This window comes from Pseudophryne corroboree, assembly GCF_028390025.1.
Source record: "Pseudophryne corroboree isolate aPseCor3 chromosome 3 unlocalized genomic scaffold, aPseCor3.hap2 SUPER_3_unloc_37, whole genome shotgun sequence".
In the NCBI taxonomy this organism is placed as follows: Eukaryota; Metazoa; Chordata; class Amphibia; order Anura; family Myobatrachidae; genus Pseudophryne; species Pseudophryne corroboree.
The window spans coordinates 760,994-788,686 of record NW_026967527.1 but is presented as its reverse complement, the minus strand read 5'-3'; positions in this window follow the sequence as shown (position 1 = coordinate 788,686).

Sequence of the window (27,693 nt, the reverse complement as noted above, 5' to 3'; positions counted from 1 at the left end):
GATGTTCCTAGGTGGTTAAAATACGTACCCCTACTTATTATGGATTGACAAAGGCAACAGATGGCTTGACACCTGTTGTCCGGATTTGTGGAAAAATAATTCCACACCGAAGAGGTGGCTTTTTTGGTATTTTGCCCAGGCATGATAATGGGCTTTCTGTTATAAGGCCTCTTCTGCTTACCCTGAGAAGAGGCCTTATAAAGCAGGTGCTGTCCACGCCCCACTCAGACCTCACAGACTGTGAGCACAAAAACCAGCACCGGATCCCCTGCCGTGCACAGAGCCTATAACCACTGCACAGCAAAAGACCCGAACCGGAGTATCAGCTGTGCTCAGGTTACTCCGCTAGCACTTGTCTCCCGGTTGCCATGACGACGTGGCAGCACAGGGCAGGAGACCCTAACAGTAGCCTAATACTCCTGTTGAAATTTTGTGGGAATATGGAGCATACCCCTCAAAATACGTTGCAACAGGTGGTCGATCAGGTGCAGGTCCTGACTCGACAATTTAATGATTTGTCCATTAAAATGCACACCTCCCAGGCTGCTGGCGGAGCTCCCGCAGCAGCAGCACCTGCAGGGGTTAAGGAGCCGAAAGTAAATCTCCCGGATCGTTTTTCTGGAGATCGCTCGCAGTTCTTTTGTTTCAAGGAGAGCTGCAAGCTATACTTCCGGCTTAGGCCTCAGTCTTCTGGGTCGGAGATTCAGCGGGTGGGCATAGTGATTTCCTTGCTACAAGGAGACCCACAGGTCTGGGCATATGGGTTGCAGCCTGACTGTCCGTCGCTTAAAAGTGTTGATGTTTTTTTTTACGGCACTGATGACCCTGACAAGACGGCCTCAGCCGAGGCTCAGATTTCGATCCTTAAGCAAGGGCGAAGGCCAGTTGAGGTTTACTGTACGGAGTTTTGGAGGTTGGCCCATGATACCCAGTGGAATGACCCAGCCCTGAGACACCAGTACCGAAGAGGTCTTTCTAACCAGATAAAGGACCAACTGGTACAATATCCCTTGCCTGATAGCTTGGATCAGCTCATGCAGTTATCCATCCGGGTGGATAGACGGCTGAGAGAGCGTAGGCTTGAAAGGGAGACTGAGATTTCCTTCCCAAGGGAACCTCAGACTCTGAGGAATTTTCCGAGGAGCCTATGCAGATTGGGGCTACCCGCCTCTCCTCGCGTGAGAAGACGCGGAGGAAACAGCAGGGGTTGTGTTTGTACTGTGGGAATAAAGGTCATGTGGTAGTATCATGCCCAGAAAAGCCGGAAAACTTCAGGGCCTGAGGGTGATGGGAAATATCCTGTCAGGCCAGAAGTCAGAATTTCCCAAGAAGTCGGCAGGTCACCCGGGTATTGCCAGAACTCGGGAATTGCTATCTAGGGCGATGTGTGGTGGCCCTCGGTGGCTAAGGATGTGGATCAGTGGGTTCGGGCATGTGACATCTGTGCCCGAAATAAGACTCCTAGAGGGGTTCCTGTTGGCCCATTACATCCACTCTCTATCCCATCTAAGCCATGGTCCCACATTTCAATGGATTTTGTGGTGGACTTGCCCAAATCCTCGGGGATGACAACCATCTGGGTTATCGTTGACAGGTTTTCGAAGATGGCGCACTTCGTTCCACTGGTTGGGCTGCCATCGGCCAGACGCCTGTCTGAATTATTTATGCTGCATGTTGTGCGTCTCCACGGGTTGCCACTTGATGTGGTCTCTGACCGCGGATCCCAGTTTGTGGCCAAATTCTGGAGGGCATTTTGTTCCGATCTCCAGATTTCTGTCAGCTTGTCGTCAGGCTACCATCCGCAGTCTAATGGGCAGACTGAAAGGGTGAACCAGTCCTTGGAGCAGTTCCTCAGGTGTTATGTCTCCAAGTGTCAGACTGACTGGGTTGCTCATCTGTCCATGGCGGAGTTTGCCTATAACAACGCGGCTCACTCTGCTACAGGGATCTCTCCCTTCCTTTGTGTGTATGGGCATCATCCTAAGGCCAATTCTTTTGACCCCCTGGACTCCACGCCTGGTGGTTCCTCTGTGGTTTCGGTCCTTAGAGGTATTTGGCGGAAAGTGAAGAAAGCCCTTGTGTCTGTGTCATTAGTGACCAAAAGGGTTTTTGATAAGCGGAAAAGACCCTGCAGCTTCAAATTAGGAGACTTCGTCTGGTTGTCTACCAAGAATTTGAAGTTGAGACAGCCATCTCATAAGTTAGGCCCCCGGTTCATCGGCCCTTATAAGATCACCAGGGTTATCAATCCGGTGGCATTTCAGTTAGATCTGCCCCGTTCTTTGGGTATCAATAAAACATTTCATTGTTCCCTTTTAAAACGGGCGATTAGTAATCCTTCTTCCAGTGGAAGACCTTCCCCTCTTTTGATACGTGGCCAGAGGGAGTTTGTTGTTGAAAGGATTCTTGACTCCAAGGTGGTTCGGGGTCGGCTGTCATTTTTGGTGCACTGGAAGGGGTATGGCCCGGAGGAGCGGTCGTGGGTGCGCAGTTGTGATCTTCATGCCCCCAGACTGATACGCTCTTTCTTCTCGCAGTTCCCTGATAAACCCGGTGGTAGGGGTTCTTTGACCCCTCGTCAGAGGGGGGGTACTGTTAGGGTCTCCTGCCCTGTGCTGCCACGTCGTCATGGCAACCGGGAGACAAGTGCTAGCGGAGTAACCTGAGCGCAGCTGATACTCCGGTTCGGGTCTTTTGCTGTGCAGTGGTTATAGGCTCTGTGCACGGCAGGGGATCCGGTGCTGGTTTTTGTGCTCACAGTCTGTGAGGTCTGAGTGGGGCGTGGACAGCACCTGCTTTATAAGGCCTCTTCTCAGGGTAAGCAGATGCTGCTGAATCTTTGTTGGTTAGTCAGTTCCTGAAAGTTAACCAGTACTGTGTAGCTTTGTATTTGTTTGTTGCTTACTGCAAATAGGCCTGGGGATTTGGTATTACACTCTGCCAATCCAGACCTAGCAGTAAGACTGGAGTCAGTCGTTTAGCTTGCTGGGGTTCTGTTACTACTCTGTGAACTTAGCAAGTTTGCGGCTGTATTCTAAGACTTGCCTGTCTAATCCTGTCTCACTGTGCTAGGTGTCAGGGGTCAGTTTAGTGGCAGTAAGCTGAACCTGTGCACTGCAAGTGAGAATTAGGATTGTGGAGACTCTCCTTGTGTCTATCATTCCAACTCTGACCAAGGAGTTTACTGCCACACCCGTTGGTAACCCTTTAGGGTTTCGCTGTTGCCCTTAGCAACAGCATTTCGGGTTCTCTACGTATTAAAACACAACATCTTGCTTTTCCCATCTGAGCATTTCTAATACAAGGGAGATACCCAGTTCCTTAGCCTCTGGGCTTCTCTGTTCACTTTGTGTGTATTTTGTTACCCTATCACCTTCTGTGTACGTTATGTCATATTCCCCAGTCTGTCTGTGAGTCCATTTGTTTTGCATAACAGTTCTGACACCAGTACTTTCCTGCAGGTACTGGTGTGCATAACACTTTCTCATCTGACAATGCTAAATTCTTTTGTCGTATAATCAACCCTTTATGAAGCTAAGAACACTGTACGCTGTTTGCTTAAGAACTACCGTAATGACACGCTATTTGCGTAACGATCGCTCAGCGGTAAGCGAGACGCTCAAGCGTCACGTTCGCTCACGGCCCAGTGATCACAGGACACGTTATTGGTTATGTCTAGGGGAAAGATTCGCTGTAACGTAGCGTACGCTAGAGACCACGAGGAGGTCACCAGCGATGCAGACGCTCACAACACTATACCTTTATGTTAAAACCTTATACCGATGAAATACACAGAATACCTTAATGTGAGTACAGGGTGTAAGTGCAACCTTGTGTAACCTGGCTACCTACAAAGCTGCTTGAGCGTCACCGACGCTCAAGTGAACACTTAACACTATAGAAAATACACAGATCCTGGTTTAGGTTTCCAAAGCCTATTAACTGTATTATATCTAATATACTTGTAAAAGGGGATAACAGTACATATGATACACTACAATATAACAGAGACCTCCTAACCACAGAACTAAACAATAAATACAAAAAGACAATACTACACTGACCTAAATGCAATACAATACAATGCTATAATACTATGAGATATATAAGAGAAAAGAGGAGAGAGGGATAGAGAGAGAGAGAGAGAGAGAGAGAGAGAGAGAGAGAGAGAGAGAGAGAGAGAGAGAGAGAGATTGGCTCACAGAAAGACAATGATTGCATTAAATAAGAGACAACATGGTTGCAGATAAAACTACACATGTGAGAGACAATCGCTGCGCAGTTAGTCAATGCTGAATACAGCCTGGGATGGAAGCTAGACTCCATTTTGAGAAACCTCCACTTGATTCCAAAGACCACACCACATGCCTGAAAGGGGGAGGGGAAGACATCCAGCAGCAGCCATTTTAGATTTGCAGGTCCAAACACATGGCACCACAATCACATAGCAGAAAACACAAGACTCCATTTTATTCCAAAGTCCAAGCCTCAAAACAATGCATATGTTCTGATTTTACAATTCCAAACCATCTAAATCACCTTTCACAATGTAATCCAACTTCCTAGAACCATCTCATAATTTCACATCCCAAACAACTTCAGTATCTCACTAACCAGAGCATATTCATCACAAGACCAGATCACAATGTACTCACAAGTATCAGCCTGCCATTGCTACCAGCACATATTCAAAAGTACTGCATGGTGGTATTTATGATTAACAAGATCCCAGCTACCATCACAGATTCCACAGGGCACCAACACAAACACCCAACAATCATCCCAGCCAAGTTACAATATCCTATTTAAACCAGAAAGCAATATGTCTATATTTCCTTCTATAGCCATGTGATTCTATACTTAGCCTTTGGGAAGGAATTCTGTCCCGGGGATGTAGCCGCCATGCTGCTTGATGCTAGCTTAGTTCTGAGTGAGAGAGTCAGCCCTGTGATCTCCAGTGGGTATATCATACCTGCATTCCAGCTGTGGGGGTGTGTCAACCACAGGAAGTGTGTGTCCCTCCCAGCATGTGAGCCAGCTGCATCAGTGGCCTTGGTTATGTAACACAATGGGTGATGACCAACACATTCCTGTCTGGGTCTTGTTCTATATTCATGATGTCCACTTTCAGTTGAGACAATGACATCTCAGCCCTCATTCTCCTGTATACAAATCCAGCCCCACTTGTAAACACAGGTGTTGGCCTTCCTCATTGAGTCTCAAAAGCTCAGTGTAATTAAAGACTATTGTACTCCGTCTGCGGGAAAGATTCTGATTTGGAGTACAATTGATCTTCAATTACTATTCATGCGTTTACCTTATGCATGTGTAGGTATGAGGCCCTCTTAACATGCAAACTATTGTTTGGGGGATCTCTAAGGTCAAAGAGCCACTGATACCTACTGATATCTGTAAGAATAAATAATAGTAAATGCACATAACTTCTTATGTCCATAACTATTCGCACGAGCAATTAATCTGCTCCAAACCAACACCGGAATATTGCTAATTAAATACTCTTCCGATGGGTACCAAACACTGCAGTATGATTCCTGTTAGACCCTTCGTGCGATGCAAAGAGGGATTCCTCAACTCTGGGACATTGTATTTTAACCAAACTTTCAGAATCTATCAAAGGGACCATAATCTATAAACTACATTAATTGTGAACATTTGTAACGAATGAGTCGCACGCTACGATCACATAAACTCTACCGTAAATGCGCATACCGCGCCTGCGTGTGCACGCTATTGCGGGTATGCGCCTCCACGGGAGAGCGTACGCACGCGCAGCACGGACCAGTGTGCGGTGCAAATATGGCAGTGTGCATTGAGACATTTTTCTGACTTCGACAGTCTACCCTTTGGCAGTCAATAATAACTGCCACAAAATATTTAAGGAGAAAAATGTAAGTCAGGGGTTAATTGATTTCCATGGTGGGGTAAGGAAGAAGAGAGGAGTAGGTGTGAAAAGGGTATGACCTAGTGAGAAAGCAGAAGCATGTGTGTATGAGTCCATGTTTGGAGGGTCATGTATCATCGTGCCGTACGTGTGGTAAATCAAGCTTCGAGGTATTGCGAAGTATACATTTGAATTCCTTCTTATCCCGTACTAAGGGTCTGTGGATGGGCTGTCAAACTCTACCGAGCTCATTTCGGCTGTGGTTGCAACAAAATGGGGATGCACATTTTAGTTGATGATACATGAATGGAGGAGGTATGTGGTTGCTGATATCTGTGCCTGTATTCCCTATCGACTATGTGTGTCATTACCTGAGGGTTGTAGAGATGAAGATAAAGAACACTTATGGAAAATGCAATGATATTCTATGTCAGGGAAATGTACATCTGTCGTCGAAGTCGTTTTCGGTATCTGTTGAGAGTCGTCTTCTTTGCGCTGTTTTGCTCCTTAGGCATGAGCAAATAGCTTTGTCTAAGCCATCAGATTTACAAAAAATGTTGGGCTAGCGTGAATTTAAAAGTTCTAGGGAAACTGGGGATCCATGGCAAAGTTCATCAAGTGTCCATATTTAAAGTTGTCAAATCTTCTTCATCTTTGGTCTTGTCTGTGGTCTTTGTCTGCATACCGTCTCGTCAACTTTCTCGTCCAAGGGGGTCTTTGTATCTTGGAGAAAAGCAGAAAAACAGGTGAAAGAAACGGACCGTATAATCGCATTTTTCATCACATTCTGGTTTCTATCATTGGGTCATAAATCAAATCCAGGTTAATTACAGTTTCCTCACTCCTCAAGCTCATCACTTTCGTACTTTGTTTGCACCTCATCAAAGCCTGCCCGCATCTAAATATCAATCCAAACGATATAACGACACCCAAGATACACAGTAGAAACTTTCCAACATCCATTATGACTCCTTGAGCCCAGTCTCCTAAACCGGAGAACCAATTTCGCGGGTTCAACCATGACACCCAACCAGTCAGCTCATTACCTACAGCAGCAAGGGTGAGATTGTGTTTCCGACGAAATTCCCACTTTAATTGGAGAATATCATCCATCTTTTGGTCTATGACCTCTACCGGATCCTCGGTGCTATTGGTGATATACGTGCAACACTTTATACCGTACTGTGTTGCCAAGGTAACACAATATCCGCCTGTTACTGCTGTAAGATAATTAAGAACCATCCTATGCTGAACTAGTTCTGTTTTGTAAGCCTGAAGTTCTCTTCCAGTGTATCTAAACGTGTCATCATACATTTCAGTGATATTATCTAACAAATTGGCGAGTGCGGAAATGTATCTATAATTCATCACTCCTCGAGCGGTACGAGTGAAATCTAACGCTACCAGAACCTGAATCCCGGTGGATTCATGGATAAGATCAGAGGCCGGATGCTCTAACCTTTCTGACAGTTGCCTTTTAACCCGGTGCTCGTAGTGAGTGTGAGTATAAGGAGCTTGGGCACCACGGTGTATGTCCTTCATTTTGTCATGTGTAACAGTCATCACTTCAGGCAATACTTTTCCAATATAACACAATCCTTCAGAGTTTGGGGCTAGCCACTTGTACGCCTTTCTCCCGCATATGAAATATGCATCATCGGGGAGAACATAAGGGACGGAGAAAGACATGACCATGTTACAAACCTTCCAGGTGAAATCTCCTGACCCTAATTCTTCCATCTGTCTAATGCACGTATCAGTTTGTACGATATGTGCACAGTATCCTGGTGATACCTCTCCAACTCTAGTAATCCTATTTTCTAAGGTATATTGATACCGGAAAGATTTTCCTCTACTGGCTATGTGGCGTACAAGCTCTGTATCTGTAGGCATTCTATCTGCTCTGTGTGAAAAGGTCATGGTAAGGTTGCTCCATGACACTTCCCAATTTCCCGGCTTACGGGGATTGGAGATATTAAAACATAATAGGGACCTATCCACATGGTATTGGTGGAGCTTCAAACTAGGAGGGCTGGAGATATTAAACCTCCGGTCCACCGGTCTCCCACCATTTAGCTCAAGTACCTCCCCTACCGTTAAAGGAAATGGTACTAGCCCTGATTTGCTGTGACCCTGAGGTACTTGAGAGCATACCCAACAATCTGTTTGGTTCAACACGTTACCCACTAGAGAGTGATAGTCACTCAATGGATGCCGGTCCATATGGATATTAAAACTAGATTGGCATTTCTTTGTTACAGAGCCTTCAGATACAACTTTCTTTTTGAACTAACATTCCTTCACAGTTGTTTACAAATAACATGGTTGTTAGATCGTGCCCGGTACTCGCCTTTGCTTGGTGATTGGGTTGCTATTGGAAATTTACACCTCCGTCTCAGTCATCAGGACCTTTCTGGATCCTTTCTCGACCTCACTGGTACTCTCACCGAAACAGACTGCTCTGGTCAACATCATGGTTAACGGGAAAATCCATGTCACAGTCTCTTGGGGCAAGTCCATCTTACAGGAGGAGAAAAGAAGAAATTTGTAAATGGGGTATAAGAAAATCAGTTTGAGGGGGAGAGAACTCATTACGATAATAAGTTCTCCCGTCTTGTTGTTCTTCTTGTTCTGCTGTCCTCTCAAAGGTGCTGTCTCTCAGTCTTCCAAACGAACATTCTGGTGATGCAATATTCCTTCCTAACCGACGATCTTTCTGTAAGGAGCAAAAATCTGGCATTACCATTGGTCCAACTGAGGGGTGACATAGCATCTTTAAACCATGGAAACATGAGTGAGAAGAGAGAGAAAATAAAAAAAACAAAAGAGATAGAGAACAATTCATGTGCATATATACATTACATAACCCGACAATAACCACCAATAAGAGAAGAGAAACAAAGCATTTTTAAACATTGTAAGAAAACATTGTTAGTATTAGAAAAACATTGTCAGACTATCAGGCTGTCGTATCTACGTGTCTAATGGTCTCCTTGAGCAGTCCCTCCCCACCAGCACTTGCATTACTCCACTGTCTGTATCTGGCCAGAATACATTGTGGTGGATAGGTCATGCTGGGGTTTGGTAGACTTCTGCAAGGACCAAGCGAATATGCAATGTTTGAATTCTTACCAATAATCGTCAGAGATGGGGATAGAGAGTGAGAAAAGAGAAAAAGATTTTCACGAATATATTTACAACTTTTCACCCGGTCATTCCTGTGTCTTCAGGGAATGACCTCCCACTTCATTAACCGTTACCTCAGGCTTACCATCAGTCCTAATGATCACCTTTCCTGACCACATATCATGGGTGTGGCCCGGAATTCTTCCTATATGATCCCTGATTATAATTTTGTGTGTTATAATTTTGCTCATTTCTTGGTCTAGGGGGTCTGACTTTATATGGGTTATTACAGTTGCTAGCACAATGCCCTTCTCTCCTACACTGATAACAAATCCTGGGCTTCCTCCACGTGTCCATGACCTGAGGTTTTGGTTGATTTGATGCCTCCTCAAACGCTTGGATGCTCATCACCATCAACCGCTTTCCCTGTACCTACCTGATTCCTTGGATACCATGATTATGTCGTTGTCTAGGGGGTTCATATACCTTCTGTGAATCTTTGATCATACACTTAGATCTTTCCTAGGATCTGGGTAATCAGACATGATTGATCTCAATTCTGTCCGGGACCAGGGATGGCGCATTGCACTGTCCTTGACGGGAATGGTTCCCTGATCATCAGTCTTCCCATTGGGGACTGTGATCACCCTGACAGGACTAAACTCAATCACATCACCTTGTTTTGGTCTTACAATATGGGGTACATTTGTTTGTGTGTGATGTAAAACATTTGTACGTACCTGTGGACACGACCTCACCTGACCCTCCGTTAGGGGGTTTGATTATTGCCTTTACCAATTTGGTCGTGTCCACCTGGATGTCTTGTAGGATGGCTGCTGGAAGAGATGCCGACATCGTTCTGGGCTCACTTTCTTGTTTGTATTCCTGAGGGAGGTTTGACATGGGATGCAACTTGCACAGGTTAATAGTTGTACATTCAACAGTATTACAATAATCATTGTTACAGTTATTACACTTATTCTTATAATCTATATTACAGTTGCTAAGAGCGTTTTTATTGTTCACCCTTGTGTCTTTCTCTCCGCAATCAACTCCTCTCCTGCTGCCATGTCTCTCCCCTCAAGATAAGAGTCAGAAAAGTCAATAGACTCTTTTTGTAATTCACTTTCCTGTTGCCATAACTGTAAATATTCATAATGTTTATTTTGTCTCTTCGTTGGTTCAATGAGACTTATCCTCCTCCTTAAATTTTGTAACACCTCTGGACTGAAGCTACCTATTCTTGGGAACTTGTCCCTGTCTTGTACAGTCATTCTCTCCCATTCATCACAAAAAACTTCAGCGTGATTTCCATATTTCTTACACATCACATATCGTGCCGACCCGATGGATCGGTTCTCAGAATCAACCTGAACCTGGGTTGATCGCCCCCTACCGGAACAAATGGCCCCCATAATCTGCAGGCGTTGCTTATTCCTCCTTGAATATCAAGGCTTTCAGCGAACCCTTACAAACAAACCAAGATGTCCTTGGGCAGGCCGGCGGTGGTGGTTTATCAAGTACCCCACTTACTTCTCGCCCACGTTGGCCTGTGCCGCAATCACTGTAACCAGAGCTGTGGTACCCAACCCAGGGCCCCTGTGAACCTTTATTTACTGGGGCGTGCTGGACCTACCAGTCCCCAGCAAGTATCGGTTGTTGGATAGTTCCTGAGTGACCAGCGAACTTCCCTTCCCAAAAAAATAAAAAATTACACAAATCACGTCAGAATGTACAAATAGCGTTTGTGACCACTTTACTCTAATGGTATGAGGTCAGATTACTAACTACTGCACACAATTACGTGCGGTCCAATCGTTCAGTACACGAGCACTATTTGTCATGTACTGAAAGATCAATGGAATCTATGTTTCCGGCTGTGATTCCTTCAGCCAGAGCTTATGGCCTATATGGGTTCTGCACCAACACCCCAGGCGTTGTGCCACTGGACTTTTATAGCGGACCTCTTTGTCTATTTTACCTGTTACCTTATGACCTCCTGGTCTGTTACCTTATGACCTCCTGGTCTGTTACCTTATGACCTCCTGGTCTGTTACCTTATGGTCCGCTATACTCTAATGCTCAAATATTATTTTAACCAGAGATGCCTCCCTAGCCACCGTATATGTCACTTACACGTATGTCCCTTGATGAGTACCCGGCTTTCCTTGTGGTTCCACCTTTTAAATTGTATAAACACACTCACTCAACACATGTATACTTTGTTTCTATGTCTATTTCTGCGCAGAAATTGTCTTTAGGCCAAAAGTGTTACCAATTAGGAGCAGGATCTGTTAAACTAAATTTCAGATTTTCCAAAAATAGATTTGCGTTTATTTACCGCGTCGCGTTATCTACCGCTGTGCGTTAATTATCGCCTTTGCGTTACTTCACTTTACCACAACTTGAGCTACGTGGGCGTAACCGGACGCTACGTTGCGTAATGTACGCTGCGTGCGTCTGCCTTTTGGATTGCGTACGCTAGTCTTTGTTAGCGACACGTGTACGCAATGCAAAGGATCCACCGTAACACAATATATTTTTATCAATGTAGATGATCCCTGATCATCTACCGCAATCCACACTGACTGCCTTGTTTTCCAGACAACCCGTGTGTTGTTCTATACTTTAACTATTACCTCTACTATTAAATAACAGCAAATCTCCTTTTAGCCCTTTCTATCAACTATAAAATTTGGCAAACAGGAATAGTGATATACGAAAAATGAAATACACAAGTGAAAAGAAATGCAGGTATATGCGTGCGTACGCAAGACAAAAGAAAAATAAACAGTTTTAAAAAGACACAAGCGTTTTGTTCTTACTTCCGGTTACCGGGTTCCTTCAGCACTCTTTATCTAAGTGAAGCAGATGCTTATCCCGCCAGCACTATGAGACAATCTCCCACCCTTTGCTGGGGGATAATGTCTGCTGATCTACCTAGTGCAGATGTGAGAAGTATAGGACGAGCCCGCAATTGACAATGCTAAATTCTTTTGTCGTATAATCAACCCTTTATGAAGCTAAGAACACTGTACGCTGTTTGCTTAAGAACTACCGTAATGACACGCTATTTGCGTAACGATCGCTCAGCGGTAAGCGAGACGCTCAAGCGTCACGTTCGCTCACGGCCCAGTGATCACAGGACACGTTATTGGTTATGTCTAGGGGAAAGATTCGCTGTAACGTAGCGTACGCTAGAGACCACGAGGAGGTCACCAGCGATGCAGACGCTCACAACACTATACCTTTATGTTAAAACCTTATACCGATGAAATACACAGAATACCTTAATGTGAGTACAGGGTGTAAGTGCAACCTTGTGTAACCTGGCTACCTACAAAGCTGCTTGAGCGTCACCGACGCTCAAGTGAACACTTAACACTATAGAAAATACACAGATCCTGGTTTAGGTTTCCAAAGCCTATTAACTGTATTATATCTAATATACTTGTAAAAGGGGATAACAGTACATATGATACACTACAATATAACAGAGACCTCCTAACCACAGAACTAAACAATAAATACAAAAAGACAATACTACACTGACCTAAATGCAATACAATACAATGCTATAATACTATGAGATATATAAGAGAAAAGAGGAGAGAGGGATAGAGAGAGAGAGAGAGAGAGAGAGAGAGAGAGAGAGAGAGAGAGAGAGATTGGCTCACAGAAAGACAATGATTACATTAAATAAGAGACAACATGGTTGCAGATAAAACTACACATGTGAGAGACAATCGCTGCGCAGTTAGTCAATGCTGAATACAGCCTGGGATGGAAGCTAGACTCCATTTTGAGAAACCTCCACTTGATTCCAAAGACCACACCACATGCCTGAAAGGGGGAGGGGAAGACATCCAGCAGCAGCCATTTTAGATTTGCAGGTCCAAACACATGGCACCACAATCACATAGCAGAAAACACAAGACTCCATTTTATTCCAAAGTCCAAGCCTCAAAACAATGCATATGTTCTGATTTTACAATTCCAAACCATCTAAATCACCTTTCACAATGTAATCCAACTTCCTAGAACCATCTCATAATTTCACATCCCAAACAGCTTCAGTATCTCACTAACCAGAGCATATTCATCACAAGACCAGATCACAATGTACTCACAAGTATCAGCCTGCCATTGCTACCAGCACATATTCAAAAGTACTGCATGGTGGTATTTATGATTAACAAGATCCCAGCTACCATCACAGATTCCACAGGGCACCAACACAAACACCCAACAATCATCCCAGCCAAGTTACAATATCCTATTTAAACCAGAAAGCAATATGTCTATATTTCCTTCTATAGCCATGTGATTCTATACTTAGCCTTTGGGAAGGAATTCTGTCCCGGGGATGTAGCCGCCATGCTGCTTGATGCTAGCTTAGTTCTGAGTGAGAGAGTCAGCCCTGTGATCTCCAGTGGGTATATCATACCTGCATTCCAGCTGTGGGGGTGTGTCAACCACAGGAAGTGTGTGTCCCTCCCAGCATGTGAGCCAGCTGCATCAGTGGCCTTGGTTATGTAACACAATGGGTGATGACCAACACATTCCTGTCTGGGTTTTGTTCTATATTCATGATGTCCACTTTCAGTTGAGACAATGACATCTCAGCCCTCATTCTCCTGTATACAAATCCAGCCCCACTTGTAAACACAGGTGTTGGCCTTCCTCATTGAGTCTCAAAAGCTCAGTGTAATTAAAGACTATTGTACTCCGTCTGCGGGAAAGATTCTGATTTGGAGTACAATTGATCTTCAATTACTATTCATGCGTTTACCTTATGCATGTGTAGGTATGAGGCCCTCTTAACATGCAAACTATTGTTTGGGGGATCTCTAAGGTCAAAGAGCCACTGATACCTACTGATATCTGTAAGAATAAATAATAGTAAATGCACATAACTTCTTATGTCCATAACTATTCGCACGAGCAATTAATCTGCTCCAAACCAACACCGGAATATTGCTAATTAAATACTCTTCCGATGGGTACCAAACACTGCAGTATGATTCCTGTTAGACCCTTCGTGCGATGCAAAGAGGGATTCCTCAACTCTGGGACATTGTATTTTAACCAAACTTTCAGAATCTATCAAAGGGACCATAATCTATAAACTACATTAATTGTGAACATTTGTAACGAATGAGTCGCACGCTACGATCACATAAACTCTACCGTAAATGCGCATACCGCGCCTGCGTGTGCACGCTATTGCGGGTATGCGCCTCCACGGGAGAGCGTACGCACGCGCAGCACGGACCAGTGTGCGGTGCAAATATGGCAGTGTGCATTGAGACATTTTTCTGACTTCGACACATCCCACAGACAACAACTGTCTCCACTGTTGCCTTATTCAGACAAACCACATCACCCTCAGAATCCTCATCGTCAACTTCCTCCTGTCACGAACCGATCATTCACCACTGCGGGTTCTGGGGTCTGTCCGTTGCCGGCACGGTTGCTTGCAGTGCTGTGTGGCCGTGTGGGGATGTGGTGTGGTCAGCAGCAGAGGTAATGCAGGTTCTGGGAGCTGGGAGTGTGGGAACCAAATGCTGTGTGTCTGCAGTATAGGAGGTGGTCATGTTGGAGACCAAATGAGCACCTGAGAGCACTTGTGAAACACCTGTGGGTAACTGTAAGCCAATCCCGTGCTTGTGCTGCCTTTAAGTAGGCTGGGATTATGTTACTCTGAGCCAGTGCTTTGTTGTATCTACTCTATGCCCTAGCTCTGTGCTCTCTCTCTGTGATATCCTGTGTGGTTCCAGTGGTCCTGATCTCAACTCCACTCCCAGAGGTCTGCCTGCAGCCTTCACCGCAAGAGATCCACCAGCTCCCTGCTGTGCTGTCAGTCAATTGCTCTCCAAGTGGCAACAAGTGGATTCCCAGAGTCCTGTGAGAGGTTTCCCTGCTTGTTCCGTGACTGCCTGCATCCATCACACAGTCTGTGGAACTTTCTCCTCAATCCTGGTTCTCGTTCTCTCATCATCCAGTTGACTCATTCTTCTCCATTATTATCTGCTGCAGCTTCATAGTGCTTCAAGCATTATCTTCAAAACTTGCAAGTATTCTTTTCAGTATTGTATCTTCATTGTTGCTTAATTTAAAGACAATTCTTCACAGCCTTCCAGTTTAACCTTTAAGCTTCAGTACAAGTCTCTACAGTTATTCATTTATGTCTACAATATCCAGTTAATACTCCTTACAGTTTGGGACCAATCATTGCTTCATTTGGACAATTCTTCATTCATTCTCAAGCCTGTTTGAACTCAGTTGTTTGAACATTTCTTCAATGCATCTATAATACTGTTCCTACTTATTATTATGCCATTCATTGCAGTATGTCAGTTTACATTTGGTGACTCATGATTGTCATTTAACTCATTATTGGAATTATTCTCCTTAAATAAATATATGAAACGGAACTTTCTTTGTCCTCCCTGTTTTCACCTTACTCCAGCACCTACACCTTCGGTTGGTCCAGGGTTAACGGATTCACAAAAACAGTCAGACCTGACACCTCCTCAGAGCCAGCTCCACTGACATCCTCCTCATCCTGGTGTACGTCTACAGTGCCATCCTCAATCTCAATATCAGCAACTGGACTGGCGGTGCTCTTCCCAGCACTTGCAGGGGGCGTGCAAATGGTGGTAGGAGCCTCCTTGTCATGGTCTGGCGGGAGACTGTGCAGGGGAGCCGGCTATTACCTGTCTGGTCCGTTTGGAGAGGTCCAGCTGGCCGAGGTGCGGGCTGCTGGCGCCGGGCAGCAGAGCCGGCCCTAACCAATATGATGCCCTAGGCAAGATTTTGACTGGTGCCCCCTAGCACCACCACTTGTTCCGCCTCTGACCTTGCACCTTTTTCCCAGCACCATCACCCCTCACCCATTGCAGTCCATATTTTGGTGTTTGTACCCACTATATTTAAATAGGAACAGTTCACACATATGGCGCACAGCCCAAAAATGGTGGTGTTTTTGCTGGCAAGGGTCATGGCCACACAATAGTAACCCCAATTCTAATTACACCACACAGTACTGCAACTTTATTCACATTTTACCATGCGATAGTGTCCATAATTCATAATACATCCCACAGTAGTATCACTTTACCTTATAAACGTTACTCCTCACAGTAGAGCCCCTTATTCACATTACATCACACTGAATTGCTCCTTATTCACATTACACCACACCATATTGCTGTTTATTCACATTAGACCACACAGTATTGCCCTTTCTGTACGTTACGCCACACAGTAGAGCACCTTATACACATAATGCTACACATTAGTAATGCATTTATATACTTAATTCCACACAGTAACGCCCCTTACACATGAGACACATTATTAATGTCCTTATAAACATAATGTTCTTTACACATTATGACAATATTAATGACCTTTTACACATAATGTCCCTTACACATATGCCACACATTATTAATGCTCTTATACACATAATGACACATAGTGCCCCATACACATTTGCTGAACATTATTAGTGCCGCAATACACATAATAACACACATACAGAGGTACTCTGTTACACATATGCCGCACATTATTAATGACCTGTCAAAGTCAAAAATATTACATAGAGAGAACATACAAACTGCACACATTTAAGTCGCTATACTTGCAAATATGCGCAGCGAGCACAGCAATATATGTTAACACACGCATTTACACGGACATGGCACAGAGATGGATTCGACACTTATTTCATACAGTACATAATTATAATAATATCAAGCACCAGACATCATGGAGATTTAAAATTACTTAATGAATTAATGTCATGAATGTGTATTATTTGAACAGAACCAGATACACCCATCATGTTTACTATTGAAACAAGCAGATTGGTGTGTAGATTAATTTGATACTTGTTGTGAAGTTGTGGGACATTGCTGCGGATAGTTATGATTATATGTATAAAAGCTAAAATCACTTTGTTAGAACAATGAATGATACAGTGGACAGGGAACTGAAGCCAACCCTTTTTAGCAGTTTTCAGGGCTGGACCTGATCAGCATATACAAAGAGAATAGTAACTGAATCGTGCAGGAGACCCCTCCCCCAGGAACTAGTCAAACAGGAAAGTAGTTCCTGGCAAAAGAAGAGATCAGTGCAGTTGCTTGTGGTCTCAAAGGACAGATGTACTGTAGTCACTCACACAGCTACCTGGCACCCAGAAGCATGGCTGGCTTATCCCCAGGACTGACTACCTTACGAAGGCTAAGTATTGAATTCACATGGCTAGATAAGGAAATATAGACAGATGGCTTTAAGGTCAATGGTGCTGGTTTAATTAGGATATACTAATTAGATACTTGTTTGTTGTAGATCTGGGAATCTGTGATGGTAGCTGGGACATTAGACAACCTGTAGCATAGCATTTGTGGTATTTGTTTGCCTATGGTGATTTAAAATAGATTGTACTGGTTTGTTATAATATACCTTGTCAATCATGAATACCGCCATGCAGTTACTTGTGAATATGGGTTTTGTAGCAATGGCATGCTGGGATGTGTGGTTACATTGTGATCTGGTGTTGTGGTGGTTCATATAGCATAGCCAGCATACCATATGCTCTGGTTATTGAGATACTGAGTTGGTTTGGAATGTGAAATTGAATAAGATGGTTCTAGGAAGTTGGATTGGAATGTGGAATATAATTAGTTGGTTTGTAGAAGATGGCTGCTGCTGGGTGTTTTCTCCTCCCCCCCTTGAACCATGTGTTGCAGTCTTTGGAATCATGGGAGTTTTTCCCAAAATGGAGTCTAGCTTCTGTCCCATGCGGTATTGTAGGGACCATTGTGTTGTTGCTGGGTGTTGTGTATGTAGGGACAGCCAGTCTGGGTAAACTCAAGTATTCTCTCCACAAAGATTCTCAGCATTGACTAACTGCGCAGCGATTGTTTCTCACATGTGTAGGTTTCTCTGCAACCATATTGTCTTTATTGTTATTGTAAGCCATTCTCTCTCTCTCTCTCTCCCTCTCCTTCCCCTTAAAAGTACTACTGTTTTTATTGTATTTTATGTGTAGTAACTTGGTTAGGAAGTCTATGTTATTTTGGTAGTGTATAAACTTGTATTGTTTATTCTTTTGCAATTGAACGTTCATTCTCTCCTTAAAGGCGTTAGAACCTTAGACCGGTATTTGATTATTATATTGATAAAGGGTTCTCAGAGCATCACAGCCGCTCATACAGCTTTTAAGCTAACAAGGTTACATTGCATTACATCTACACATTATCACTGCACAAAGGTTTACAGTATAAGTACATTCCTTAAGGTATAGTTATTCTAGTTTAATTCTGTAAGTATCTGCAACGCCTGTGTTCAAACCCTGTGCACAGCGTCTGCTACGCTAAGGGCGTACCCTTGCGGTACTTTTTGCGCCAATTGCGTACTGTGTCTCCTAACCTTTTAGAGTGTTTTAAATAGGATAAATATTATAGACACTGTCAGACCTTATACACATAATGACACACATAGTGCCCCAATACACATATGTTGCACATTATTAATGCATTTGTTACATGACACACTTAATGCTCCTTACACATATTCCGAACACAACTGCACAACCAACCCACTCACATGCACACAGCACTCTAACACTGTGACCTCTGCCTCTGCTTAGATACAGATGTGTCCTCATAAATCTTGCCTCAATGCCAATGTCGGGCACCTTTTTTTATGAATATGCATCTTATTTGCATTGCTATATGGCTATGATGCACAAGCAGCGGCTGCTGATTAAAATGATATGCAGCATGCCTATATACTGTGTGAGACTGTGGCTGTATCTGCATATGAAATGCTACACACAGAATATAGGCATGCCGCATATCATTTTAATCAACAGAAGCCGCTGATGCCCCTAGGCATATCAAATGCCCTAGGCAATTGCCTAGTTTGCCTATGGCCGGCTCTGCCGGGCAGGGTGTGCTGGGAGGACAGGCAGGGGCACTGGTTGGCAGCTCAGCAGACTGGCAGCATGTTCCTCCGGCAGGGGTTAGCAATGCTGCTGTGGAGCCAGGGCTTCTGTGAACAGGCTGGACTGTGTTCCCAGTGGCCATCTTGGATGTGGGCAAATAGCCTGTCTTGCCCACACTTCACCAATTTATCACTTCCCTGTGGGCAATTAGCTCTGAGCAGCTGCTATAAGACAGGAAGGTCTGGAGGAGGGAATTTGCCAGTGCAACATCTTTCACAGTATCTGTGAAGCTAGTTCTCTGTGCTCCTGCAGCGTCTCCAGAGGTTCTTGTTACAGCAAATTACCCAAGCCTCCTGATATAGCCTTATGCAGACTGCTGACTCTGTTCCCGTCCCCTACCCAGCTACCTGTTCTGGACGCAGCAGTAACCAGCCTTCGGAATTTCTCCTTAAAGTACTGGGTCACGGTTCCGGTATCCCCAGCCACCCACTAACCTACAGTAGTATTTCTATTCAACTGTCTTTGGCGAACTCTGTTAAACTACTCCAAGTAATAAATGCGCAAGACCTTCATCCGTCCCGCACGTTTGTTATTCAGAGATCCAAGTGCACCAGAATCATCTTCCCCAAATCCGGATCCACAAGAATCCTCAGACGTAACAGTTTGCTCTGGCCATATGGATCCAGTAACTGGACAGGATTCTGGCTCGGATCTCCTACACAGCATAGCGAGGCGTCTGGAGGGATTGGAAAATTCACAGCGACATTTGGCGCAGTGCCTCCAAGAGATATCCACTCGGCAGGATTCCATCCAACCCTCTCTAGCGAATACTACTCCTGCCCGTCGACCGGAGTCACAAGTTTCTCAGCCCGTCCTGGCATCATTGGGGTCATCACCATCCTCTCTCCATTTGCCAACCCCCATCAAGTTCGACGGGAACTCTAAACTCTGTTGTGGATTCCTTAATCAGTGCGATGTGCACTTTACGTTACAGTCAGCCAATTTCCCAACGCAAAAGGCGAAGGTGGCGTACATAGTCTCCTTACTCTCAGGGGCAGCCCTGGAATGGGTCTCACTGCTCTGGGAAAGAGATGATGCTCTGCTGAGTGACTATCCAAAATTCCTAGCCACTTTTAGGAAGATCTTTTATGAACCGGAACGCTCGACATCAGCATCCATTGAGATTATGCGTCTACGCCAAGGGAATAGGCCAGTCGGCCAGTATATCATTCAGTTTCAAACCTACGCATCTGAACTACAATGGAATGAGGAAACTTTGGTTGCAGCATTTTGGAGTGGCCTTTCTGACCGTTTGAAGGATGATCTAGCGACTCGAGACTTACCACCAAAACTGGATGCCTCATTTCATTATGTAACAAAGTTGATCTACGATTCCGGGAGAGGCAGGCCGAAAAAAGCAAGGACGATCGCTATCGTTTCCACCCTGTACCTCTGGCACCCTCTTCGCTAGCAGTAGATTCTCCTGATGAACCCATGCAGCTGAACCAGGCCCGACTTACTCCTGAGGAGCGCCAGAAACGGCGGCGAGAAAATTTGTGTCTTTACTGTGGGGCACCGGGACACATGGTGGCATCATGCCCACAGCGTCCAGGAAACACGCTCCTAACTGGGCTAGGAGACACCAGGTTAGGAGTCTTGTCTCGGTCTCCAAAATCCTCTGAACCTACTCTACCAGTCACTATTGAACTCTCGCAAGGTACTAAGTCCATTCTCCCTCTTTTAGATACAGGAGCAGCAGAGAATTTCATCACAGCCCATCTGGTTTAGCAGCTGTGCGAGATTTGTCTCGTTCCATTTCGTTATCTGCGGTTGATGGAAGCCGTTTTCCTGGTGGAGTAATTTCTCAACGGACTCTTGCTATTTCAGTTGGTATTGGTGCTCTTCATAAAGAGCAATTGGAACTTTTAGTTATACCCAAGGCATCACATGAAATTGTGCTGGGTTACCCTTGGTTTAGTAGGCATAACCCGCATATCGATTGGCACTCCATGCAAATCTTATCCTGGGGAAAGTCTTGTTTGACCTCTTGTTTGCCATGTATCAAACCACTCAATAAAACCCTTGTCACATCACCCCCGCAGATTCGGTCTCCGTACGCTTCCTTCTCCAACGTCTTCAGTAAACAGGGAGCAGATATCTTACCACCCCATAGGAAATGGGACTGTCCTATAGACCTCGAACCCGGGAAAGATCCACCCAGAGTTCGGACCTACCCTTTATCAATTCCAGAAACTAAGGCTATGTCCAAGTCTATCCAAGAAAACTTGGCCAAGGGGTTAATTCAGTCATCTACCTCACCAGCCGGAGCTGGGTTCTTTTTGTCCAGAAAAAAGATGGGGGGGTTAAGACCTTGTATAGATTACTGAGGCCTGAATAACAGCACTGTAAAAAATCGTTACCCTCTACCCCTCATTTCCAAATTATTTGATCGAATCAAGGGAGCGACCATCTTCTCCAAACTAGACCTAAGAGGAGCCTACAATCTGATCAGGATATGAGCAGGCGACGAATGGAAAACCGCGTTCAATACCAGGGATGGTCATTTTGAATATCTTGTCATGCCATTTGGTCTGATTAACGTCCCTGCCGTATTCCAAAATTTCGTCAATGAGATTTTCCGAGACCTTCTATATCAATCTGTCGTGGTCTATCTGGACGACATCTTAATCTTTTCCCCAGACCTTGGCACACATCAACGACACGTCCTAGAGGTTCTACGTAGACTACGGGAGAATCATCTGTATTGCAAACTAGATAAATGCATCTTCGAGCAGGTTTCAGTTCCCTTTCTAGGGTATATAATTTCAGGCTCCGGATTACAGATGGATCCGGAGAAAGTACAAGCCATATTGAATTGGTCAAGACCTTCCTCTCATAAAGTGGTGCAGCGTTTTCTAGGGTTCTCTAACTACTATCGGAAATTTATTAGAGGATTCTCCGCCTTGGTAGCCCCCATCACCGCTCTTACTCGGAAAGGAGCAGACCCGTCTCATTGGTCCCCAGAAGCAGTGTCCGCTTTCCATCTACTTAAACAAGCAGTAATATCAGCACCAGTATTAAGGAAACCAGATATAAATAAGCCCTTTTTCCTTGAAGTGGAAGCCTCCTCGGAAGCGGTAGTAGCAGTACTCTCTCAAAGGTACGAAGATCATAAGTTCCAGCCTTGTGGTTACTTCTCGAAGAAGTTTCTCCCCGCCGAGAAGAACTACACTATCGGGGAGCAGGAGTTGTTGGCAGTCAAGCTAGCCCTAGAGGAATGGCGATACCTCCTGGAAGGAGCTAACTTCCCTATTACCATTTATACAGATCATCGGAACTTAACCTTCCTGAAAGATCTACAATGTCTGAGTCCGCTTTTTGCTCGTTGGACCATGTTCTACTCCCGCTTTTCGTTCATCCCGACTTATCGGCCTGTTTCACAGAATCTAAAAGCAGATGCTCTGTCACGGTCCACTACCTCCATTGAATCTGAAGAACCTCCTCAAACACACCCCGTCCTAGGTGCAAAAGTTTTTGCCTCCACTTGTCTACAACCTCCTGCAGGGAAAACTTTTGTCACTCCCCAACTGCAGAAGAAACTCATATCTTGGGCTCACACTTCCCGATTTTCAGGTCATCCAGGTGTTCAGAAGACAATGGAATTTCTGCAAAGAATCTATTGGTGGCCCACGCTGAAAGCAGATGTGACAGCCTTCATTTCCTACTGTGTTGTGTGCCCAACACAAAATCTCTCGGCAACCTCCAGCTGGAAGTTACTGCCTCTTTCCGAACCCTTTCAACCGTGGTCCCATTTATCAATGGGCTTCATAACAGATTTACCATCTTCTAGAGGCTACACTACAATCTGGGTGGTAATAGACCAATTTTCCAAAATGGCCCACTTTGTACCATTGAAGAAATTACCAACAGCGTCTGAATTGGCCCATCATTTCGTTTCTGAGATTTTCAGGCTTCACGGTCTTCCCACCGAAATAGTGTCTGATCGATGGGTGCAATTTGTAGCAAAGTTCTGGAAATCTCTTTGCACAGCCTTACAAATCAAATTGCAGTATTCCACAGCCTATCATCCACATTCCAACAGTTCCACGGAACGAGTTGATCAAGATTTGGAGACCTTTCTACGCATTCACCTTTCCTCTTCTCAGGATGATTGGGTAGAACAATTACCTTGCACTGAGTTCGCCCACAACAATACTTACCATTCTTCTACTGGGTTTACGCTCTTCCTCATTGTTTACGGAGCCCATCCTAAAGTTCCAGCATTTCAAAGTCTACCGGCACTCGACTTACCAGCAGTGGAAACTTCCCTTAAGCATTTTTTGAACATTTGGAATCAGGTTCATACCAATCTTCAAAAGGCTTCTCTTCGTTACAAGAAATGGGCTGATAGAAAACGAAGAACAATTCCTAGTCTCAAGGTAGGAGACCAAGTTTGGCTTTCTACAAGGAACTTACGCTTACGAGTACCTTCAATGAAGTTTGCCACCCGCTTTATAGGTCCTTTTCCAATTGTGGGAATAATTAATCCAGTGCCTTATAAACTCAAACTACCCCCTTACCTCAAAATTCCTTCTTCTTTCCATGTTTCCTTGCTAAAACCTTTAGTTTTGAACCGAGTTCGGAGACTGTTACCACGACCGCCCAAAGTACTCACCCAGAGTGGAATAGAGTTTGAGGTTAAAAAGGTACTTGACTCCCAAATTCGTTATGGTCAGTTACAGTACCTATTGGACTGGAAAGGATATGGTCCGGAGGAACGGTCCTGGGAGTACGCAACAGATGTTCATGCCCCAGCATTAGTTCGCAAATTTTATTCTGAACATCCAGAGAAGCCTAAATTGTGTCCAGGGGCCACTCTAAAGAGGGGGGGGGTAATGTCACGGTTCGGGTGGAGACTGTGCAGAGGAGAGGTCCAGCTGGCAGAGGTGCGGGCTGCTGGCACCGGGCAGGGTGTGCTGGGAGAACAGGCAGGGGCACTGGAAGGCAGCTCAGCAGACTGGCAGTATGTTCCTCTGGCAGGGGTTAGCAATGCTGCTGTGGAGCTAGGGCTTCTGTGAACAGGCTGGGCTGTGTTCCTGGTGGCCATCTTGGATGTGGGCAAAAAGCCTGTCTTGCCCACACTTCACCAATTTATCACTTCCCTGTGGACAATAAGCTCTGAGCAGCTGCTATAAGACAGGAAGGCCTGGAGGAGGGAAATTGCCTGTGCAACATCTTGCACAGTATCTGTGAAGCTACTTCTCTGTGCTCCCACAGCGTCTCCAGTGTCAGGTTCTTGTTACAGCAAATTACCCAAGCCTCCTGATATAGCCTTACGCAGACTGACAACTCTGTTCCTGTGTCCTACCCAGCTACCTGTTCCGGATGCCGCAGTAACCAGCCTTCGGAATTTATCCTTAAAGTACTGGGTCACGGTTCTGGTATCCTCAGCCACCCGCTAACCTACAGTAGTATTTCTATTCAACTGTCTTTGGCGAACTCTGTTAAACTATTCCAAGTAACAAATGCGCAAGACCTTCATCCGTCCCGCTCGTTTGTTATTCAGAGATCCAAGTGCACAAGAATCATCTTCCCCAAATCCGGATCCACAAGAATCCTCAGACATGACACTCCTCTTTCCATACAGTCTTGGGAAGTTCAGTCCTAGACATCGCAACCGCGGACACACTTGGACTCTCCTTGGGGATTTGTGATATCTCTGAATGCACAGTTACATTTTCCTGTGCTTTAACAAGCTTCATTTTTTTATTTTTCAAGAGAGAGGAGGGCTTCCATCCTCATGAGAAGCTGAGCCCCAGTCATGAACATAGGCCAAGGCTTTAGCCTTACCTTGCCACCTCGTGTCGTGAATGGCATATTGCCAATCTTACGTTTCTCGGCAGATTTCTTTTTTTTATTAATTTTTGCTTCTTGGATTTTACACGCCCTCTATGACATTGGGCATTGGCCTTAGCAGACGAAGTTGATGGAATTAAATCGTCAATGTCTTGACTGGTGGCAGCAGCAGCTTCAGCACTAGCACTGGAAGTGGTTCCTTATCTGCCACTATTTTTTCCTCTAAATTGTTGTTCTCCATTTCACAGGACAGCACCCCTTTATTATTACAGAACAGTGCCCTTTTATTTTTACAGCCCCCCTGTATGCATACAGTATAGAGGGCCAGTGTAATGTTATTTGAGCAGCAACACCCCTATATTTTACAGCATACAGCAGTGTGCTTTTAATTTTTAACTGCACCCTGAATTTCTACAACATACAGGACCAGTGTAATGTTATTTGAAAAGCAACACCCCTATATTTTACAGCATACAGCAGTGTGCTTTTATTTGTAACAACTGCACCCCTGAATTTTACAATATACAGGGCCAGTGTAATGTTATTTGAACAGCAACACTCCTATATTTCACAGCATACAGCAGTGTGCTTTTAATTTTCAACAACTGCACCTCTGAATTTTTACAACATACTAGGCCAACAGCACCCCTATATTTTATAGCATACAGTAGTGTGCTTTTAATTTTTAGCAACTGCACCCCTGAATTTTTATAGCCTACAGGGCCAGTGTAATGTTATTTGAGCACCAGCACCCCTATATTTCCCAACATACAGGAGGACAGTACCCCTGCACCCTGTACAACACAGTGACAGCCGGGACAGCAACACCCATGTACAGCTGCAGCACATGAAACACCAGTGACAGCCAGGACAGCACCCCTAACACAGCACAGGTACACCACAGTGACTGCAGCAGCACCCCTACAGAGCACACACTAACCCCACCCAATGCCACCACCCACAGAGAGAGACAGAGGTCTGTCACCCTCACTCTCCAAGTCTGGAGTGAAAATGGCGGAGACGTGGATATTTATATGGAATCCAAATCCTGTGAGAAACCGACAGCGGGATGATGACATTTTGCCTCATTCTGGTTTCCGAGTCTGGCTGGAAGTCCCGAGCTGGAGTCAGATCCGGGCTCAGAGTGTGAAGTTCAGGGGGTTCAGTTCTCAGGGAACCAAACCCGCTCATATCTAATAATAATATGTAATGAACATTACGCTGTGTAATAATGTGTAATGGGTATAATGGTGTGTAATAATGTGTAATGTGCATTATGGTGTGTAATGGGCATTACAGTGTGTAATAATGTGTAATGGGCATTACTGTGTGTAATAATGTGTAATGGGCATAAAGCTGTGTAATAATGTGTATTGTATTGTATTATCCTGTGATAATGAGCTGCCGTTACTGGCTTTCTCTTTCTAGCATGTAACATGGTTGGTATAACTGATTCTGGAATGCCCTCTCATCTCAAGAGAGTGGTTTAAACAGCCATCCCGTCAAACGCAGCAGCGCTAAATCGGGGTACAGGAAGGGACCCTGTTGTAGCATGGCTGGACGTAGCGGGAGTGTCCACGGGTTGTCTGCGAGTAGACCTCTGAGATCCGAGAACCACGCTCTCCAGGACCAATGAGGCGTCACTAATATGACTATCATGGACTCTCATTTGATCCGCTTTAGCAACCGAGGAAGCAGTGGAAAAGGTGGAAACCGATACACGAGGCTGTGCGGACACGAGATTGTGAGAGCATCCACTGCCACTGCCTTTGGATCTCGCATTCTGGACACATACTGGGGTGTTTGATGATTTTGGCAAGATGCCATTAGATCCACCTGTGGGTAAACCCACCGCTGGGCCAACATCTGGAACACCTCTGGATTTAATGCCCATTCCCCTGGATGAAAATCCTGACGGCTGAGATAATCCGCCTCCCAGTTGTCCACTCCTGGAATAAACACTGCCAGCAATATCACTTGAGGATTCGAGCAACTTCCCACATGGCCATGCGACTTCGAGTTCCTCCTTGTTTGTTGCTGTATGTGACGTCACGTTGTCTGACTGAACCTGAACAGTCTGAGATTGGAGCATGTGAACTGCCTGTCGCAGCGTGTTGTAAATTGCCCTGAGTTCCAGGACATTTATCGACAGTAAACTTTCTCGGTCTGACCAGAGACCCCGAAACTGACAATTTTGGACCACTGCTCCCCAACCTCTGAGACTTGCGTCTGTCATCAGAATAATCCAATTCCAGACTCTGAACCTTTTTCTTGCTGTGAGATTGTGTACTTGGAGCCACCAGAGTAGTGATATTCTGGCCCTTGGAGACAGCCTCACCATCTGATGAATTTGTAGATGCGAGCCTGTCCACTGTGCGAGAACATCCAGTTGAAAAGGACGTGAGTGAAATCTTCCGAACTGGAGTGCTTCAAAAGACGTCACCATCTTTCCTAACAGTCGAATGCACAAATGCACCGAGACTGTCCGTAGTTTGAGCACTAACTGTACCAGATGATGAATACTTTGTACTTTCTGTTCTGCCAGGTAAATTTATTGATCCACAGTGTCGAGAATCATTCCTAGGAATTGAAGTCTTTGAGATGGAATCAGACTTGATTTCTTGAAGTTGACAATTCAACTGTGCTGAACTAGTACATTGTACGTTAGTAAGTCATGTTGAAGGAGTAAAAGACGGGAGCGCTAGGAGAGTCTAATATTACATTTATTAATGAAACAGTGTTTCAAATGCCACATGAATCACAATATAGCCTAGTAAAAAGTATACACATTTATTTACCGTATATACTCGAGTATAAGTCGACCCGAATACAAGCCGAGGTACCTAAT